The 21,668-nt window shown below is 50.1% G+C and overlaps 1 long non-coding RNA gene across 1 annotated transcript in view; it reads left to right on the top strand.

Moving 5' to 3' along the window:
* Positions 1–2,496: 2,496 nt before the first annotated feature.
* LOC146871176 (uncharacterized) overlaps positions 2,497–21,668 on the top strand; it is a 38,382-nt gene continuing 19,210 nt past the window's right edge. Inside the window, exon 1 of the long non-coding RNA XR_014980728.1 lies at positions 2,497–2,614. This is a non-coding gene — a long non-coding RNA (uncharacterized LOC146871176). The remainder of the gene's footprint in view (positions 2,615–21,668) is intronic.

Raw genomic sequence — 21,668 nt, 5'->3', positions numbered from 1 at the left:
GGCGGTGGCGGGGCATCTGTTGGGTGTGGTGGTGCAGCAGGAGGGCTTTTTTATATTCACCTTCTATGGAGCAGGCCAGCTGGTGCCCAGCGAGGCACAACACCCCAACAGAGGACTTTAGTCAAGGCCTCAGCCAAAGCAACACACCTACAAATATGAAATACTAGGTTAATTACCCGGAGCCCCCCTGGCACGCCCACTCATCTTATGTTTTGAGGTGCTGGAGAAGCAAGCGCCCAGAAACTGTCCCAGACTCGCCAGAGGTCATTTGGTCCCAGTCTATAAAAACAAGTGGACATTGATGGAGATGTACCATCAGAGTGACAGTAGCTCTTTGTGAGCTGGTTGCCATGGAACTGTGCATCACCTACAGGAAGATGGACCTTGGCATGATTGGTGTCCTTGAAAACTTTAGGCATAACTTTAACCCTGAAAGGGTACTTGACTTGGTCCAACTGCCACTGCTTCTGAATATAAACTAAGGCTCAGACTTCACCTTCTGACTTGGAAGAGCTGTTGTGTCAGGCTTTTCACTGTACAACTGAATAGAGGTGTGATCTCTTAGTGCCTCTGCTGAAAGAGCAGGGAATATGCCCCAGGCCTGAGCAAAGGAGGTGCTTCTGCTGCCGTCTAAACAAGTGAATGGAGACACTGCCTCAGTTCAGCCGCTGACCACAGATTCACCCATGCATCGTAGTACTGCATGGACCTTCACCTCGTGAAGGCTGCGAGACTGGATATTTGTACCTGCTTCCCAGTCCTACCAAGGGTCATCAGAGCACAGTGAGCAAACCCCTCCCTGATCTACAAAAAAGTGCAACAGTGACCCATTATTAGAGAGAAAAGTAGCCATCTGCTTATGGCCTCTTACTTTTCATGACATCACTGTGCAGTCATGACATGTGACTCGTCCACTACAATGTCCAAAGTCTGCAACCAGCATGAACCCTTCCGTTGCTCCTTGCATTTCAACCCATGACCAGAGTCCTCTAGGCTGGATGCTGATGCAGACCTTTGCTTTAGCGTCATTTCTGGAAAGCCCTTGGCACCTTTGATATGTGCCCGGCTACCGCTACTGTGACAGCACCAACCACATCTATGAGACATGTGAGTCCTTGAGTGGTGAAGGCCGCTCTACTGCCCGAAGTGGTCGAAGTCACCCTGCTCTCGCTGTGCTGAAAATCTCTGCAACAAAGAGACTAAGACAGGACAGTGCTAATTCCCCCTTCCTTTCAAAGGACAAGATGCTGGAGAGCTAACAAGGTACCTATTGGAGAAACCTAATATACATATAACATTTTATTGTCTCACTCACTGCAGGTCAATGTTATTAAAAATAGGATTCTCTTATTTATTTCCTCTGAACCCTCTGCTTTCATTCAGCTTCCCATACTCAAAGCTTCGATCCACATAGCATGATATCTTGGTGTTCTCTTTCAATCTTTTCTTACTATATTTTCTCAGATATTTCAGTTGTGCCTTCAATCATTACCTGCCTCATCCACTCTTTATCCATTTTTAGGTCTCGTCTAGCGGTGCAGCACATGCGCTGCTCGCTTTGCGAGGCATGCAGTATACATTATAGGTGAGGGAAGCCCCGCCCACTCCTCTGCCCACTTTTTCATTGGCTTGTGGCTTTGTTGTTTCTAAATGCTCCCTGCTGATTGGTTTAAAGGCTCCTAGTCCCGCCTTATGACGTCCATGTCTCCTTCCATGGCTATTGGCCCCTTTACTGCATATTTCCTGAGTACTACTTTGTGTCCTGCCTCCCCTCCCGCTGTCCATGCCTTCTCTCCCGCCCCCTCTCACTCCTGTTGTTCGTCCCTTAATCATGCCCGCCCACTCGCTCTCACGCACTCCCGTTTGTAATTCAAGATGTCTCGTGTAAATGCGAGTACTCTTGCATTGCAAATGCTTGTTTAATTTCAGTTCTCGCCCTTGGGGACTTAACTTCCATATTGTCGCCACTCCAACTGGTTGTTTATGGGATCGTTGTGTAGTTCTCTCCGTTCCGTTCATAGTACATTTATTCGAATTAAATTACTGTCCTGCTACACCCTAATAATATATGTGTGCCCGCAGTTCAGAGCACAAGGCTAAATCAGAGCTGATTGAACAGTTAAGTAGACGTCCAAAGGGTACAATAACTAGTACGTTCTAGAAGCATATTATATATTTTGTAATTGGCATTTCAGAAGAGAATAGTAATTTTAAAATATGCTACGCATTGAAAGATTATCGCTTTCTTTGTGCTAGGAAAATTACTGAAATTGAGAATTGTTTTCAAAGTGAGTGCAGACAATGAGGGGGCCTCACTTTGACAGCACAAATTCTCTTTCCCTTACATACGGTTAGACATTGTCTTAACCTCTGCAGTTCTCAAAGATGGCCACGTTATATACACACAGCTGAGAGCGACGTTCCTTGAGGACCTTCTTCTGTTTCAATGTTGCTCAGTACGTTTAGGAATCGTCACTTCGTCCTCTTCTTATTTGCGTCACTTTCCTGTGCTCCTCCTACTTCCTATTATCTTCCAAAGCGTGCAGCTGCCTAGTGCTCGTTTCCCCGGTTTCTAGGAGCTGCTTTCCGCTCCGGCAGTGGAGCTGCCAGCATGGTGAGTGCGCTTGTTGGTATTCTAAAGAATATTGGTGTTGCCTTGATATGTGTTAGGTCTGCTGGGACATCCCCGTGCTGAAGTAAGATTTATTTAGATTCACAAGCTTCCGCCAGGTTTTTCAGAAGGGCCGGAAGTGTAGTATTCTTGGGGGCAGCACTGTCTCTCCTGTTCTTCATTAACTCAATCATTTGGACTAGTGAGAAGAAAGAAATGAACAGAATGAAAGTAGACCACACATGCTTTGCCCACGCACCTACCCCCAGCCTATCGTACCTGTGCATGCAAACCAGCAACACTGGGCCAAGAGAACACATACAGCTTGTGCGTGGCAGTCCCCAGTGTTTGCCCTGACACGCATTTAAAAAAGAAAAAACCTATATTCCCGTCATGCTCTGGGAGTTTAATATCATAATGTGGCGTTTCCTTGAGCATTTGACGGTATTTGTGGGTTTAAAGGTAGCGGACGCTTATTGTTTTGAAACATAATTATTGCATTTTCACTATTATCAGAAATGTGCATCTACAAATGTGTGCAACCTATAAGCAGTGCTTTAAATGGGCCGGTACTGAGTACCAACATATTTTTATTTTGAGAAGGAGAGTACCAGCATTTATCAAGAAAAACGTACTACTTTTAATTGGAGAGTACCTGCACTTCTTAGAAACAAGCAGGCACTCTGGTACAGCGTACCTGCACTTCTATTTCTCCGTTAAGGCTTTTCACACATAATATGATACTGTGAGGGAATCCAATATGTTTAGTGTGTTCCGCCGGTTTGTTTTTGTTTTGCACTTCGTCCTTTGCTATGGCTGCAGCCTGGCTGTTATGTGATTAGGCACTTGTGTTCTATACAAAAGATAAGTGTTCATATATGCTAACTTTTCGTATTTGTCCTTCCCATAAGACCGCTGTATGTGTGCAGATGTCTTGAAGCTCTGGAACTAGTACAGATATGGGAAACAGAAGCAAAAGATTAATTTGTCCCACTTGTCCCATCCTGTATGCTTATAATAGTTATGAGTTATGAGGTATTCTGCCTACAGTCACGTTAAGTGTATTTCAATAATATGTAATTCACACTTCGTAATTTCTCAGCTTTCCAGTAGCCCTTTTAAATGGACTCTTAACACAGTGCACAGGTCCAATAGTGGTTAGCTTTGGCATAGTGTTTCAGGGGCATCCTAAGGATGTTGAGGGCCCCGTTCAGAAGAGCTTTGAATGTATGATCAAATTGCAGGCCTTTTATGCTTTTGTGGCAGGGTCAGTGACAGGGCAGAGCCACAGTCTAAGTGTGTTTACATCTAATACTCGGTGATAGTGACGTGGTTTCAATATCGTAATAAAGCAGCACCTCATGAATATTATTGCAAATAATCTTTGTGACGCCCCCTCTTTCCTCAAATGCAAGGTCCTGTTCCGACCTAAAATAAACTTATATTTATGGATGTTGCATGGTGTTGAAAAACAAGCATTACATTTCTCGGCAAAATTTCTGTTACAGAGTCCTACAGATCATCCACATTAAAAATAAATGAAGGGAAAACTGATTTTTAAACACACTGTTTAAGAATCATTCATGGTCATCAGGGTAGGACTGTCTGCAGAACCGAGCAGGCTCTATCAGTGGCCCCCTGGAGCACTGCATCCCTGGGCCAGTGCCCACTTTGCCAATGCCTTTAAACATCTCTGTATTGTTGTCACATTTGTTGCTGAACTGAATCTGTAACACGCTTTTCCTTTAAGAGTGGGGTATCTATTATACAGATTTTTATTTTTTATTTAACACTTAATCAACAGATATAAGCATAGAACAGGGATATGGTGTACTTTATAGATACAAACCGGCAGTTTGAAAAGGAAAGAAACAAGCATTGGTAATGCCAATCGATCTCGCTATTAGGATGTTATATATATTTAGCTATGCTAGCATTAGCGGAGGGGGAGCACGACACGCTGCATTTTACCTGACGTCTGCGGAGGGCTTCTGCTGCCTCAAAAAGCGCCTTCCTTATTGATACGCACTTACCCTGACTTCTAGAGCGAAAGTGATTCGGCACCCACGCTAATGTGCTGCATAGCTAAATACATATGATATCCTAATGGCGAGACCGATTGGCATTGCCAATGCTTGTTTAAGATACGAAGGCCCTCGTTATAAGTGCCAGATAATTTCAGTAAAGGTGGTAGCTCATGTTACAGCACATATCAGTATTGAACTTTTGTTGTTCTTATCTTATCTGAAACATACTTAGTGCAATAAAAACCGCATTCCCCCAAAAATGCCCAGTAATTACCAGGCCATGAGAATTAAGATGCAGTGAGCACCAAAATCTGCGTGTTATGGGTGGAATGTGGATAGATTGCCATAGGTCCCCATGAAAGGTCATATATTTGGGGTCTCAATCGTTCATAAATACCTTTCTCAATCAAACTTTGTGTTCCAGCTGGTCAATGCAATTAGCTGCCAATGTCTTCATCTGCAGTGTTGCGGGAATCAATGCCCGTGTCCAATACCTTGTCCAGATGCCCTGTAAACACTTCTTCACCAACTTCAATTGGTGCAGGGTTCTACTGCTCTGCTCATCACCAATCTATCTAAACATACACGTACCTCATGAGTGTTAAAGCAGTTACACCGGCTTCCCAATGAAAGATGAGTCATGTTTAAGGTCAAGGTTATAGACCACAAAGCCATCTACTAGAAATACCCCAGTTTCTTAACCTCAAAGTTCTCCTGGTAGGGCCCTAGCCGCACTCTCCGCTCCACCCACCAATGTCTACTATCTTTTCCTACTTCTCACGCAGCCGCTGTAGGTGATAGGCCTTCTTCATGACAACTACAAAGGTCTAGAACCCCTTACTACCCCGTGTTGGCATGGAAGTAGTGCTACTCCACTTCAGGAAATATCTGAATTCCTTCTCATTTTGCCATCAGTAAGAGTGTTCCGATTTACACCTACAATCTTTACCGTTCAGTGCTAAGAATCTTCTGCATAACTGTGCTCTATAAATATCCTAACATACACTACAAACCAGGGTTCAACAGTCCGTTCTCAGTCTGTATGGCTCCCAATTCCTCCTGCCATGACGGACTCTTCTACCCCACTATTGTCCCTCTGTTAGGCTAACTCCTAGCTCACGTGCTCCCTTTTCAATTTTTTTTCCACTTCTCTTTGCAGTGATGACGTGCACTTTGTTTTGTGATCTTTTTCGTAGGGAAGAGGTGTGGCGCCGCGGCCAGGATGACTGACGCTGGAATCTAGGGCTCACAGTTCAATCCCTGGCACTGGCTGCAGGTCAGCCCAGCACCATGTGCATCTTAGTCAATAGCTTGTTTAATATTCCCGATGGCCCCCAGCGCCGGGATGCCTTCGAGTAGCTGTTCGCGCTTTACAAATACTGGATTTACATTTACATTTTTCCATTTCTATCGTTGTGACCTAAGTGAAATTCTCTAAATAAATTGCAGCAACGTTTTTGGGAGTCCCAGGGCTGTTGTGGTACTGAGCTCAGATTGTAGTGGTGAGAACGATTCATCACTGGTTTTCTGGAGCTTCACAGTACTACTGAGCACAAAACTGAGAACCGAGGACACCCTTTAGTAGTTGTCCATCACGGTGGGGAAGTGGAGCAGTGCAAGGTTTACTCAGGGAGGTTGTGTGCTTAAGGAATTTGGACACACATCTAAAGACGACACATATGTTACGAAGGACAAGAGGAAACAATGCAATTAGGAATCACCATGGAATGAACTCCAATTAGGAGTTAATCCCAGATCCTTGCCACATAGTAGGATACAAAATGAGTCCACAATACAGTCAGGCTGTCCTAAGGCTGTCACGCACAATCTTTCCCTTATCTCCCTGGGCACAGACCCTTGAGGCTATGCCTAGTGCCACTCCACTGCCGTGGAGAGGGGGCACCGCTCCAACTGGCATTTGCACTTCTAAACGGTCATGGGAGACTGACCAAAGTGCCTGGAGTCCCCGCCCTGTGTGGTTGTGATTTTCCCTTCATGAGGAGCCCTCACAAGTGCTTCTGCTTTCTTGGGTAGGGAGCCAATTCACTACCCACACTCTATTGGTGGACCAGGGCACTACTCCTTAACACATGGCTTGGCAGGGTTGATCCTTCTTTGGACTATAGTTGGCATGTTCGCCACCTACCTTGCGCCATCTTCCTACCTTGCTTCTCAATTCTCTCCTCTTCCAGGTAGATGGCCTCTTAGGCAGGGATGTTCCTCTCCAGCAGGCAGTGAGCCCCTTCTTTCGAGGTAATGGCACCACAGCTCTTCCTAATGTGATGCAGGACCAAGGATGGCTCCTCCACTTGAGCAGAGGACAATCGCCCCACAAGTCCCAGAGCTGAAAAAGAAAATGTATTTATTATCTTTTTAATTTTACAGCAACCCATCACGGAGTGTCAGGACGGGGCGGGCCAGTGCTGCTGAGTGGCAGCAGCAGGGAGCTGTGTTCTTTAAAATGTGCAAGTCTCTTTGGCAAGCCATCTTGGGATTGCCAGCCACACATGCGCAATTTACCTTCTCTAACCTAGCTGCCTTAGACAGCTGGGTTAGAGCAAGCACAGGACTCCAGTGCTCTTGGGAGCGCTGAGAGAGCCTGCTCTATCCAATCCTGGCACTGCTCTCATGCTGTTAGAGCAGCACCAGGTTTGGACAGTGCAGTTTCCTGGTCTGGAGCTTCCAGGAGAAGAGAAGACACCGCCGCATGGCAAGTAAGAAAGGTAAGTAAATGTATTTATTTATATTGCGCCCAAACACCCTCAGTACAAGCCAGCCACCAGTGTTCAGAACTTTCTCCAGGTTCCTGTTCCAAAACCTGACAAGGGGAGTTGGCAGACAGCGAACCCAAACCTGAAGCTTAAAGTCTTTCTCGTTCTCCAATGGTGTTCGACCTCTTGGTTGCTAAACTTTTTGGGAAGTGAACATGTCCTGCCTGCCCCGTACCTACACCAAGTTTGCAGAGAGAGTTGGATATTCCACAGGTCCAGCTCTGGAGCCATGTTCAGGCAGTTCTTGATGTTTGTGTATTCCTCCCAGACGGAAAAAGTCACAGCATTTGCCCTACAGTGTGAGCAGTGAGGTTTGTGAAGTTTAAAGCTAGGAATTAAATCATAAAGAGTGAGGTTTTTTAAAAGCTACATAAACTCAAGCTCCCTTTTGTCTGTTTATATATTTTGTATATTTGTATGTTTATAAACTCTTATTTTTTCTTTTTTATGGGTGACAATCGCATACTCTACCTATATAGATTATCTGTCCGATATCTTGGCCTTGAATAATAGTGTACAACAATTTGGGATAATTCAAAATTTGGGATGCAAAATAAATATAATTAGAAATTAGAGTTACACTGTAAAATCACAAGATTATCACTAAACAGCATTATACGTTGCATGTGGCTTCAAAAGTTGAAAGTTCTAAAAAAAAAAAAGAAACCTATTTTTAAATAACTGTTATTCATGTCAGTAGTACAAGTTTTCTTGACAATAGATCAAACTCGTGGATCATTTCCATTAGGAGCATTGATTGCATCTCGCACAATGTGTTGCTGTGTCTTTCTACATTAGTCTCATATGGAACAGCACACGCGTGTCCCTGGGCTCTGCGCTACACACACAGATGTGGGATACAGCACTGGATGCAGGAAGCAGTGAGGGATCTGCTGGCGCAAGCATCCCCCACATGGCCCGCTTGGTTCAGTTCCAGCGCCTGAGGTCTGATCCTGATAAAGCAGCACTGATACCACAAACACACAAATCCCAAAAGAGAGAAGCTCACTCACTGAGTGAGTGAGGACAGTGCCAAGGATTCTCCAACGCACACACACTGCAAAGGAGTAAGACTGTTCAAATATATGTGCCAGCATCATGGTGACTTCAGAACCTCATACTGCCCACTCACCGTGTCCTCGCGACCTGTGGAGGGCGCAGGGCAGTGTACGCCTACAGGTCACACTCTTTGCTGCCCAGAGATTCCGGTTATGAAATATCTCAGTCAGACTTCCTCTCATACATCAGCCGCCCGTCTGTGTAATCTACAGTACCCCTTCCACTGAACTCTTTTATGTCGAAATAGGCTAACGAAGGGCCTACCTCAAGCGCTCTCACCAATAAATAGAGGCGGAATCACACAAAGTGACAGGGGAGGCGGCTGGCATTTCATTCCCCGAGGGCCCCTCAAGCTGTCCTCGCAGAGGTACACAAGATGGCACTTCCGCTTCTTCTCTTACTAATCGGTGGTGTTTCAGGTAAGGACAGCCCACAGTAATCTGGTGTTCTCATTCAAGAGACTCATTCACTGTTTGCTGTGTTATGTTACAAGCATTTGTATGGCACACGTCTGTCGTTTGTGTGTCACTTGCAGCAGTCTGGGGTAACCCTACCTCATGGTTGTGGGGTTCCTTGTTGACCACTCTGATTGTGACGTAGTGTTATTTTGTCAATTGTCTCTGGCGATGGAATGTTCACTCATTGGTTTAAAGTAAGGACCACTTCCAGTTGGAGCTCTGTGGTGATTGACTCTGGGTGAGCCGTGGGACTTTGCTTTCCTTTCTTTTAATGAGAATGAACAGTTAGCTATTATCTAGACATTGGTGGTGGTATGTACTGCTGGGGCAAGAGAGCTTCATTTCCATGGCTCTGGTGCCATGTTGTGTGTGTGAGGATGTAGCCGGGCTGCCTGATGCATTCTGTTTTTAATTGTGCACATTCTGTGTGTCTATAATTTATTTTGTTCCACTGCAGTGCTGGGGTGGCATCACGTTGCCAACTAAATGGCTTTGCTGCTGTGCTGTGCAGTGCTCCTGAGGTAAAGTCTGTGTGACGTGTTCTAATGTTAGTGTGATATGTATGTGTGTAGCCAAACGCCTTGAGCAGGCATTTTATCAGGTTGTGTTTTCAGGTAGCACCTTTAGCTGTCACTTTACAACATGATACGTTACACTACGTTGTAGACAAATATGAGATGTAGTTATTGTTGCATTGTGGCACATGAATCTCACATAAAAATGCAGTATATTTAAGTGCTGCTTTGGAGGAATGCTTGCGGTATGAAGGAGAGTGGCATACATCTTTCTACGTGTAGCTTTGTTAACGTTCTGTAAATCCGGGCCCAGTACCCGCTGCTATTGAAAAGCAGCTTCTCACGGCACTTCCATTAAGTCTTCTTTTAAGATCTTTCATCTCTGGGGCTTCGGCACACAAAGGGTGGAGGAGGAGGAGCAACACAAGATATCACTTCTCGCGCACTGCTAGTTGTAGTAACTTTCCGCGTGTCTCTTACTGTCAGGGGGCTTTCAATCTATTGAAGGAAAAACTAATACCAGCCGGCGTGGGATTTTTGTCTATTAAATGATGTAAATTCACATTAAGTTATTGGGGTAACTCTCATGTGAAAATATACGGTGGTCAAAAATTATCACTTCCACTACTCTAATGAATTAGGGGACATATTTACAAGGAAATGGTAGAGCGCAGAGCTGTGCCAAATTTTGCAGCACTGCGCTCCGCCATTTCTAAAATGCAGGGATGCACCGTATTTACAACAATAAGGGGCACTCCTGTGTTTTCCCTTGTGCTGGCGCTAAAAATAGCTGCCTAGCGCCAACGCAGGCACCCTTGTACCGAAGTGAAAGGGTGCCTGCGTTACAGGGAATGATTGTTTATGTGCAGGAAGGAACACCTTCCTGCACATGAACAATCGTGCATGGTGATTTGTTATTACAATGTGTGCTGCATTTTGCAGCACTCCTAGAAGTAGTAAATCGTCACTATTTAATGATTGTTTACGTGCAGAAAGGGACAAATTCCTCCACATAATGGTGTTTTGCTCTTTCTATGTGTGCTGCAGAGTGCAGCACACCTAGAAAAAGAAAAAATGAGAAATAAAAGTATTTATCCTCACTGCACCATTCTAACACCTGCTAGTGAATGGAGTTCGTTTTTAACACTGCCTCAGATTTACAAATCCATGTAAATCTGGGGCAGCGTCAAAAAGCAGTGAGTGTTGTGGTGGAACCCCCCACCCGCAACACCCATTGCACGCCCCTTTAACTGAAAGTAATGTGTGTAAAGGGGGCATATTTACAAGGCAGCGTTAAGCTACTCAAAGTGGCTAGGCGACACTTTGTAAATATGGAGAAGGGCATACCGCCACCAGAACGTCGCTAAAAAATAAGTTCTGGTGGCGCGATCCCCTTGTAAATAATATACACCTAGTCAGGGGTGAGCGGAATTTGCATAGTCGCGTTACGCAAATCTGTGCGAAATTGTCACAAATCTCCGCGAGCATGCAAAATCTCCGCGAAGACGCAGAAATGCTTGTCCCACCCGTTGTGTTTTTGCGTACTCGCGTGAAAATATATCGCTAACTTGCCCATGCGGTCGCTAATGGGCGTGGACATCTTGTTTTTCACTTGTCCCGCCTGCTCGCGATGGTGATTTCCTGTTCTGGGTCGCGTATTGCATGCTCGCGATGCTTATTTCCTGTTCCGGGTCGCGTACTGCATGCTCCCGCCTGTTCGCGATAAGTATTTCCTGTTCAGGAACGCGTATTATGTGTTCACGACACTTTTTGCGTGCTCGGGGGGGAAATATCGCGCAAACTTGCCCACGCGGTCGCAATGGGTGCGGCCATCTTGTTTTTCACTCTATTGCTATGGTTCTGGTCCTGCTTTTCAATCCTCCCTCTATCTGTTCAATCCTTTGTTTCTGGAAACTTTTTTTTGATCTTTTTTATTTATTATCTATCTCTCTATTTTCCTGATTCTATATTTTGAGTTTTTTTCTACTTTTTGTGTATTTGTCACTACTTTTTCACTCTTTTTCTATTTCCTGCTTTTTAAATTTCTTTTACTTACTTTCTTCATTCCTACCTTTTCTTTTCTGCCCCCTGTCCTACCCAGAACCATGGCGAAGGGCCGCAGGGCTCGTAGCCGTAGCCAGGGCTGCCTTCCTTGCGGAAGATGGCGCCAACACGGGGTGCAGCCAAGGGTCTTATTCGGTGAGGCGGAGGTGGCCGCACTGGGTTTGTTTGTGCAGCGCCACCTCCCCTTAACCCTGGCAGGCCTGGGTCCGTGTACGGGCTTCGGGAGTGTCGGCAGCATTGGGGAAAGGTGCGCAGGGCAATGTTTCGCTGCTCTGGTGTCCGGCACACCCATAACCAGTTGACGCACCAGTGGTCCGATATCCTGGACCGGGGGCAGGACCTGCTAGGAGTGGAGGTCCCGGGGCTTGGTGAGTAGCTATTTAATATTACTACTTTGGTGCCGATTCCGATCCTGTAAAACCCGGGTACGAATGGTCGTATGGAGCATTTTCTCCGTACGACTCGTACCCGGGAAATCATCCTTACAAACCAGCAAGTACGAATCGTACAGAAATACCATTTCCGTACGATTCGTACAAAAGTACGTGCGGCGAAAAAATACCCACAATTCCGATCCGGAACATCGCGTACGTGACATCCGGAGTCAGGCAGCGTTTTACGGACCAGCAAGTACAATTCGTGCCTACGTCACTCCGCACGGACCATTTTTTTACGGCAGCCAAAAACTGCCGGGAAATTGAGGACGAAGCGAAGAAGGAGCACCGGTACGCGACGGACAGCCATGGACCCCATCCTACGTGTCATCCCGGCCTTCCTAGCCTACGACCTGGCGCACAGAAACCCACGCAGACGCCGCAGAAGGTCAGAACAACACCCAGGGGCAAAGGGGGGGGGGCAGGGGCAGGAAACATAACCCCCACCCAAGTTAAATTGTAAATATGTCCTGTACATACATGACCTCCTGGCTCTGGTCACTTCGGGGGGGGCGTGTCCACCACTCCCTACGTACCGTCACAACGGAAGTGGACGTGGACGCGTACCCGTCACCACGACAATGGTGGTACGGGCCGTACCCACGCCCCCACAGCGTGGGTACGGCACGTACACCTCCATCACCACTCCAATGGTGGTACGGGCGCCGTGCCCACGCCCCCACAGCGTAGCTACGGCGCGTACACCTCCATCACCACAACAATGGTGGTACGGGCCGTACCCACGCCCCCACAGCGTGGGTACGGCTCGTACCACCATTGGAGTGGTGATGGAGGGGTACGCGCCGTACCCACGCCCTCAGAGCGTGGGTACGGCGCGTACCCCTCCATCACCACTCCAATGGTGGTACGGGCCGTACCCACGCCCCCACAGCGTGGGTACGGCGCGTACCCCTCCATCACCACTCCAATGGTGGTACGGGCCGTACCCATGCCCCCACAGCGTGGGTACGGCGCGTACACCTCCATCATCACTCCAATGGTGGTATGGGCCATACCCACGCCCCCACAGCGTGGGTACGGCTTGTACCACCTTGGAGTGGTGATGGAGGGGTACGCGCCGTACCCACGCCCTTAGAGCGTGGGTACGGCCCGTACCACCATTGGAGTGGTAATGGAGGGGTACGTGCCGTACCCATGCCCTCAGAGCGTGGGTACGGCCCGTACACCCTATGAATGCGGGGTTAGGGTCCGTCCCACCCGTACCCCTACGGCACCAGTACAGAATGGATACAAGGCGTACACATGCCACAAATGTTGGCATAGGATCTGGTGCAGCATATAAGCAGTATATTGGTGTGTGTGTATGCACAGGACAGCAGTGTACTGCACCAAGGGGGCGGGTGGGTGGGTGGGTGGCGGCAGAGGACTCCCAGCAGTGGACAGAGACATGGGGGTGGGTGCCCAGGACTCCCAGCAGTGCCCAGACATATGAGGGGTGGGTGCATATCACTCCCAGCACTGCCCAGACATATGAGGGGTGGGTGCAGAGGCCTCCCAGCAGTGCCCAGACATATGAGGGGTGGGTGCAGAGGCCTCCCAGCAGTGCCCAGACATATGAGGGGTGGGTGCAGAGGCCTCCCCGCAGTGCCTAGACATATGAGGGGTGGGTGCATATCACTCCCAGCAGTGCCCAGACATATGAGGGGTGGGTGCAGAGGCCTCCCAGCAGTGCCCAGACATATGAGGGGTGGGTGCAGAGGCCTCCCAGCAGTGCCCAGACATATGAGGGGTGGGTGCATATCACTCCCAGCAGTGCCCAGACATATGAGGGGTGGGTGCAGAGGCCTCCCAGCAGTGCCCAGACATATGAGGGGTGGGTGCAGAGGCCTCCCAACAGTGCCCAGACATATGAGGGATGGGTGCATATCACTCCCAGCAGTGCCCAGACATATGAGGGGTGGGTGCAGAGGCCTCCCAGCAGTGCCCAGACATATGAGGGGTGGGTGCAGAGGCCTCCCAGCAGTGCCCAGACATATGAGGGGTGGGTGCAGAGGACTCCCAGCAGTGCCCAGACATATGAGGGGTGGGTGCAGAGGCCTCCCAGCAGTGCCCAGACATATGAGGGGTGGGTGCAGAGGCCTCCCAGCAGAGCCCAGACATATGAGGGGTGGGTGCATATCACTCCCAGCAGTGCCCAGACATATGAGGGGTGGGTGCAGAGGCCTCCCAGCAGTGCCCAGACATATGAGGGGTGGCTGCAGAGGCCTCCCAGCAGTGCCCAGACATATGAGGGGTGGGTGCATATCACTCCCAGCAGTGCCCAGACATATGAGGGGTGGGTGCAGAGGCCTCCCAGCAGTGCCCAGACTTCTGAGGGGTGGGTGCAGAGGCCTCCCAGCAGTGCCCAGACATATGAGGGGTGGGTGCATATCACTCCCAGCAGTGCCCAGACATATGAGAGGTGGGTGCAGAGGCCTCCCAGCAGTGCCCAGACATATGAGGGGTGGGTGCAGAGGCCTCCCAGCAGTGCCCAGACATATCAGGGGTGGGTGCATCATCCTCAGATGACCACAACTCCACGGGTCCATGAACGCATCCCCAATGTGCGACTATGTTGAGAGTGCCATATCAACACATCACTGACAGCAGTGTCCCACTCCCATGAGGATGGATGTCATTCCCCCACTGCATGACACACCACATGTGGGTGGTATGACAAATGACACATGCATACCCACCCCTGGCAGATGCAGCACAATACACACACTGAGATCATGTCAAAAAACTGTATAGTTATGTGAAACCCACTAAACTAAGAGAGCCAAAGGGAACACACACTGTCATGCACATTCCAGGACTGATAGGAATGTACAGGTGCTGGCACAGCCACCAAGTTGTTGTCTCCCATGGAAGGAAAAGGGTGGACTTCCCACAGATACAATGCCCACAATTGTCAGTCAGGTGACCAAATACCCTGCAGAACAAGTACCATATGTGTGCTAGGCTGGGAGTACACACATGCATAGTGCGGAAAAGGGACCATTTCCCCATGGAGGCATGGCAACATACTCTATACACAAGTACAGTGACTACCAAGGATGGCACAGACGATGCAGCCGGACACATTGCTGAGCAGGCATGGACATAGTTGAAGGGATCCATCAGCCACCAAGGGAATGTAGACACAGGTCAGCACAACAATGGTGCAACTCCCTGCAGGGAAGATGTCAGGTGCCACAGAGGAAGGAACACTCCTTGGGACAATGTCTCAAAACACAAAGAGCATACACGACCAAAGAATCATTGCAGAGACCTTGTGATGCCACGCAGATACCAGGGTCAACCCCATGAGCAGCAGACTACTACATTTCCCAGATACCCAACACATGATCACCACCCCCAACTCATGGAGCATCAGCACCAACATCAATACCTGAAAAGCAGTTGTGTGCAAAGTAAAAACAAAATGCTTTATTCAGCATGAAAACAAAAAGTAGAAAAGGACACTATTTACAAAGGCCATAGGCCAGTCCAGACACGAAGTCCTGCGGGGGGGGGGGGGGGGGGGCACATGGCCACGCGTCTCACCTAGCTTGCCTGCACATTAGATACCTCTGGTTGATCGACTGGGGTGGGGTCATCATGTGGGGAAGGACCAGGCACCGCAGGGACAGGAGGGGTAGGGCAGGTGTTGGGGGTGCAGGGACGGACGACTCCACCACAGGGGGTGGGGCAGCGCCAAAGGTGGAGGTCAGTATTGCGCTGCACACGTCCGCAAGCTCTTGCAGCGTCTCCCCTGCACCCGAAGGAACCACAGGCCCCAAGGAGCGGGGGGGGGGGTCAGAGGGATGGGTTGCAGCGCTACTGGGGGAGGTGGTGGACAGGGGGGGGACTCAACTCCCCTACCCGTGGAGTGCCTTGCCCGTTTGCGCGCAGGTGAAACAGTGGGGCTGAGGCACAGCACAGCCAAGTAGGTCTCCTTCTCAGACTGTGGGGCAGGGGAGCCGAGGGGAGTGACATTGGAGGGACTGGGGAGTGAGGCATGTGGACTCCAACTGTGGCTGCGTGTCTGCCTGTGTGCCCTAGACCCAGTGGGTGTGCCTTCTTCCCCCTGAGTGTGCGTGACAGGAGATGAGCGCTTGCCCTTCCCTGTTGGTGTGCTGCCTGTGTCTGGTGTGGTGCCTGCCTGGGAAGGTGTGTGTGTGCTTGGGACAGGAATGGGAGTGGGAAGTGTGGATGGCGCAGGGGTAGGTGGGGGGAGCAAGCGCTGCAGGACACTCACTGCTGCCGTCAGTGACGAGTCCATGGACCTCAGCAACATCCGTTGGTCAGACATCGCTGATGACATGCCCTCCATGTACGACACCATCTGTGTCAGCAGTCTGGTGTGGCCATGGAGGACAGTCAGGATCGATGTCTGCCCAACCTGCAACTGCCGCTGAATGTCCACAGACTCGGCAGTGAGGGCAGCAGGGGAGACAGGGGCAGGGGGTGCGGTGCCTGGCACGAAGGAGACACGTTGTTGCCCTACATGGACAGAAGGGACCCGAGCAACTCGGAGGGCGGTGATGGGAATGGAGGGGGCGGTGACAGTTGTAGTGCTGCTGCCAGCTGTTGGAGCAGCCTCCCCCCCCTCAGGGAGTTCAGCCTCGGACCCGTCTGCGTCGTAGTCGGTGGTGGTACTACCCAGGTCCTCCGCTGCACTCCCCTCGCCCTCCCTGCCACTTGATGCTGCCGACTCGCCAGGAGTGGTGGCACTGGTGCTGGATCCCTCCTCCAAGTCCGTGCAGGTGTCTCCCTCGGTGTCCCCCGATGATGCTGTGGGCAAGGTGAAGAGACAGGAAATAATCAGTCACCTGTGTACATCTGACACATGAGTCCAAACTAAATAGGTCACAGTGCATATCATGAAAAGCATCATGAGGAACATCTAGAATACCCAGCACATATGTAAGCCCTGCACTCCACAGTTGGTTCACCCAACATGCCCCCTGAGATAATGAAAATCAGGACACCACAGCAAATAACTGGATATCCAATTATACAGAGAAGCTAGTGTCTGCGAACAGTGGAGCACAGGCAGACCATGACGGCATGCCACCTCCTGGTCACTGTGAACAAAATAGTATTGGTGCACCCAATGCCAAATAACAGACGCCAATGCTGAAGGGGTCCCCACACTCATAGACCTGTGAGTACTGTAGAAAAGCAAAAGTAATACTATCTGATCCATTGGGAAGCACAAAACTTTACACAATTGACATATTTGGAATGTGTGAATGTCCCAACTGTGGAACAGAACACACATGTGCATGAATATCAGAAGTCACACAAGGAGGTGCACACAAAACTACATTTACACAGTCATTGTATGAGCTGCCCGCCTAATGCCAAGAAGCCAATGTTAAGAAAAAATGTGGTATCAGGAAGTACATATACATGGCACCATGGTGGTCGGGATGACTTGACACCGGTAAGTTGGCATCAGCAACAACCAAGGACTAACCCAAATGCTAACACACTGTGGGAACATGGATATGTATAATTCCTAAACAAATTTTGGACAGAAATGTGCCCATGTTCTAATTGTGCCAGCGTGTTCCACAGAAGTGTAAAAGTGGTACTTGTGCACTCCCTTGGGAGACATCTGTCATGCAGGCACATCATTGTCCTTCACAAAAATCAAAGTAAAGCATTTAAACTATTGGGACATGTTGACAAGTTTAGTGAGTGCCAGGGCACATGCCGTCTTGAATAACAACTTAAAACATGCCACCTGTCACATGGCCATCCGTACCATGATGACACAGTTGGCAACACATCTGACACACTACCTGTCATGTGGAGTGGCACACATGTCCAGACACAGGACAATGCATTAGCAAATGGCCCTGAAATTGTGTTGGAATAAGGAGCACCTGCACTGAGCAGACACCCTGATGTGAACGAAGAATGTCCACACAGATGTCAGCACACACAGACCAAACCACATAGCATCTGGAGCACACACCCTTGCCAATAATGAATGAGCAGGAAACATGTTATTTAACTTGCGACACATGCTGCAAAGCACAAACATGACACCCTGCACAACATGCCTGGGTCACTGCACGTTGAGTGCCTGTCCAGACAATCATCACACACTGGTCAGACCTGGCAAGGAGACATAAGGTTTGGACATGTAGTCCTTGCCCGCAAAAACACCCCATACCTGAGACAATGTGATTGAGACAGTTCAAGAAGTGACACCTCTCAATCTGGGTTTACTAAAAAGTGCATCAGGAAATCCTAAATGTACTCCACATCACCTCGTGAGGTTGCCAACACATATTTGGGACAAAAAACCTCAACAGATTGTTGTACATAGACACACAGGCACTGGCCAGTGTGAGGATGCAGAAGCAAAATGGGGTCAGCCTGTACAATGGGCACATGTAGCACACTTTAGATAAATACAAATGAGGCCAGGGAACAATGCCACAGAGGCTAAACTATGCTGAACACATTGAGAATGGGCACTGTGTTGGATGACACACATGATACAGAGGCAAGGGTGTCTTAGGGTACTGTAGTGGGCACACTGCTCCATGGTCCTGGAATTATCTGACTGTAACATGAGCTACCGTCCCGGCACTATGCATATCTCCCACTCATGCACATCATGTCTGAGGCCACAACATCAGTCATGCATGCTGCACGTCTGTTCATTTGAACACTCACACTCCTAAGTTGAGACTCAGCATCAGTGCCAACTGATGTGGACCCCCAAATGACTGAACAGGACAGGGCACAGGCAAGGTAACAACACATGTCTCCGACCCCACCCCCACATGATGCAGACAGCAATGTGCACTTGGATTAACTGCCAGCCTAGATGACCATGTGCAATAGTGATTACACACAGACCAGAGAACACATGTCAAGGAGGGGAAAGGAGGAAGAACAGCAGCGGATGACTTTGGGGAACAGAAAATGCAATGCACATATTAACCCTGGCAGTGTATCCATGCGACTGAGCACTTCCCAAAGCTGGTGACACACAACAAACACACATGTACCTACCCCCTTGCTGCTGCTGCTTCGCCTGTAACCGCCTATCCATGTCAGGGAAGACCACCGCCAGGACACGCTTCATTTGGTGGGTCAGGCGCCGGCGCCCGCGGTTCTTGCCTTCTGGTGAGTCCCCCAGCAGGACCCGGGCGATCCTCCTGGTCCAGCACCGGATGTCCTGCCAGCGTTTCCTCACCTGTGCCAGGTGCCGACTGCGACCCTCCACGGAGATCACGGCCCTGATGGCCCGCTTCCATATCTTCCCCTTCTCGTAGGCGGTTACCTGTGAGGATGCCAAAGTGAGAATAGATCACTACACCTGCTCCATGTCACAGAGACACACATTAGAACATCTTTGATTTGTTGAACAGGGCATAGTATGCTGCAAAATAATAGCACCTTTGTCATAGGGACATTGGCCTCTGTGTAAGGCCCAATGCACTACATGGCATTGGAAGTACACAGGTGGCATGAGGGGTGCGACACACTCCCTGTAGATCACAAGCAACACAAAGCTGATGGCCAGCACCTTCAAGCAGTCATATGCCCCAGGCCACTGACCCAACATCAGCAGACTACACAGACACACACAGGCACAGATCATTCACCTGCCAGTGGCAACAGCCGATACAAACCTCACCCTGCAAATGTGCCACTTGCCTGGGGGTGTCACAGGTGTGGGGCTAGCCCAGCAAGTCAGACACACAGCACGGATCACTTCTCACATCAGATGGGTAGAGCTGTTGCCTCCTCCATGCAGCTGTGGTGCAACACTCCACATAGACACTCACCCACATGACAAGGAACATTCACACACATCAATGTCCAGATCATTTGGACACTCTCACCACAGCTCCACTCAACTCACACACATCTGTGGGTACAGTGACCTGTCACACGGGAGAAACACTGAATCACCTCAGGACTATAGAACAAGAAGGGCCAAGAGGATTAGCTATGCTGAATGTGCCATGCAGCATGCAGTGAATGTCACAGTAAGCACAATGCAATTGAGGAGTGCACACATGAACCACATCATGCTCTGCATGACAGACATGAGCCATCCCCCCCCCCCCCCCGGGACCACTCTAAACAACATTTCATGTCTGTCACACCTGGACACAATGCCAGAAGTGCCAGTGTTGGACCCGGCCTCGTGGCGTGGTCCTTAACCCCCTGGATTGTGCCCGTTCCCCGCCCCGGCCGTCACGGGCCACCCGTCTGAACTGCACCAAGGCCCTTCACCCGGAGCTGCATGTGGACGCATACTCCTCGTGGCTCCGCCATCTTGTTGGCATCCACGTCACACCGTGCACCAGCCGGCGCGACCCCGCTCAACCCGGCCTCGACCCCAGCGAAGCCCCGACATCGAGGCACCACGAACTAGCCAGGGGGTGCCGCAGGAACCATTCATCGCCCCCGGCGGAGGACAGTATCGATGGGACCCCCAACTGTCCTCCCCCCTCGAGGTGTGATCGCCCTGCAACTCCCATGGGCCTGGCGCCTCTCCTGCTGGGCGTCTGGCCACCTCCACCCGGCCACTCCGCCCCCTCGGGCGCATAGGTCCGGACATCAAAGGGCTCCAGACCTATATCTGGGGCGACCCCCCCACAGCTCGGCAGTTGTATCCCGTAGTCGAGAGCCCTGCTGATTGAATCGCGGCTGACCCTACGGAGAAGAACTCTTGTCGGAACCATCACGAGCCCTGCTGACTGCGTCGCGGCTCCTTCCTGTGAACCCTTTCTGAACCACCTGGAACATCGGAGCCCTGCTGACGCCGTCGCGGCCCAACCTCGCTGAAACCTCCCTCGGAGCCCTGCTGACGACGTCGCGGCTCGAGCTGAGCAGAAACCATCTTGAGAGCCCTGCTGATTGGATCGCGGCTCTCCACGAACTGTACGCCAGAGCCCTGCTGACGCCGTCGCGGCTCAACCCCTCCGAGATCCGGAGGTCCTCCAGCTTGAGGATAAGAACTGGGCCCCAGGTACCCTCGTACCGCATTCCTGCCAAAGACTGTCCCGCTACCCCGACCCTTCCAAAGAGACACTGAGACTTTTGGTGGATCCCTCGATCCCTTCGTGTAAATATTGACCTCGTAACCTTTTTATTGCTGATAAAGAATTGCTTGTCACAAGACAACCTCCTTGAGTCCTGTGTGGTGGTGTTACTGTGCTAGGACGTGATAGGAGAAGGATCTCTCAGGAGACTTCTCGGCAGCGCTCGGCTACTTCGTGCAGTGTGAGGGCCCCCCTTGGTGGTCGCACCGACTCCTCGGGGTCCGCCTTCCAACATTTGGTGGCCAGCGACGGGATCCGAGCCGAACGCAGTACGTACCAGCCAGTACCCACTAGCTACCCATCCAAACGAACAGCATCATGAGCAGCCAGGAAAACAACGCGACAATGGAGTTCCAGCCCGAACGGCTGGAAGAATATACGCACAAAGAATTGAAACAGTTCTGCAAAGACAAAGGCATTGCAACCACCAGCCTAGGTACCAAAGAGGAGATGCAGAAAGCTCTGAGGGCATGGTTGGAGGCCGGGGCAGGCCCCTCCCAGGAAGAAGGGCCCTTGCCCCTGACTGAGACCGCAGCAACCGCACGGACTCCGGCAACCGGAGGAAGAAAGAGCCTAGAAACCGGCCTCTCCGAAGAAGAAATACGAGAGCGGGAAAAGGTCCGGAGCCACGAGCTAGAGCTCGCCCGACTGCGGCTGGACG

This window comes from Triturus cristatus, chromosome 1_1 (assembly GCF_964204655.1).
Source record: "Triturus cristatus chromosome 1_1, aTriCri1.1, whole genome shotgun sequence".
Taxonomy (NCBI): domain Eukaryota; kingdom Metazoa; phylum Chordata; class Amphibia; order Caudata; family Salamandridae; genus Triturus; species Triturus cristatus.
The sequence above is the reverse complement of the archived record's forward strand: the minus strand, read 5'-3'. Positions and strand labels throughout refer to the sequence as shown.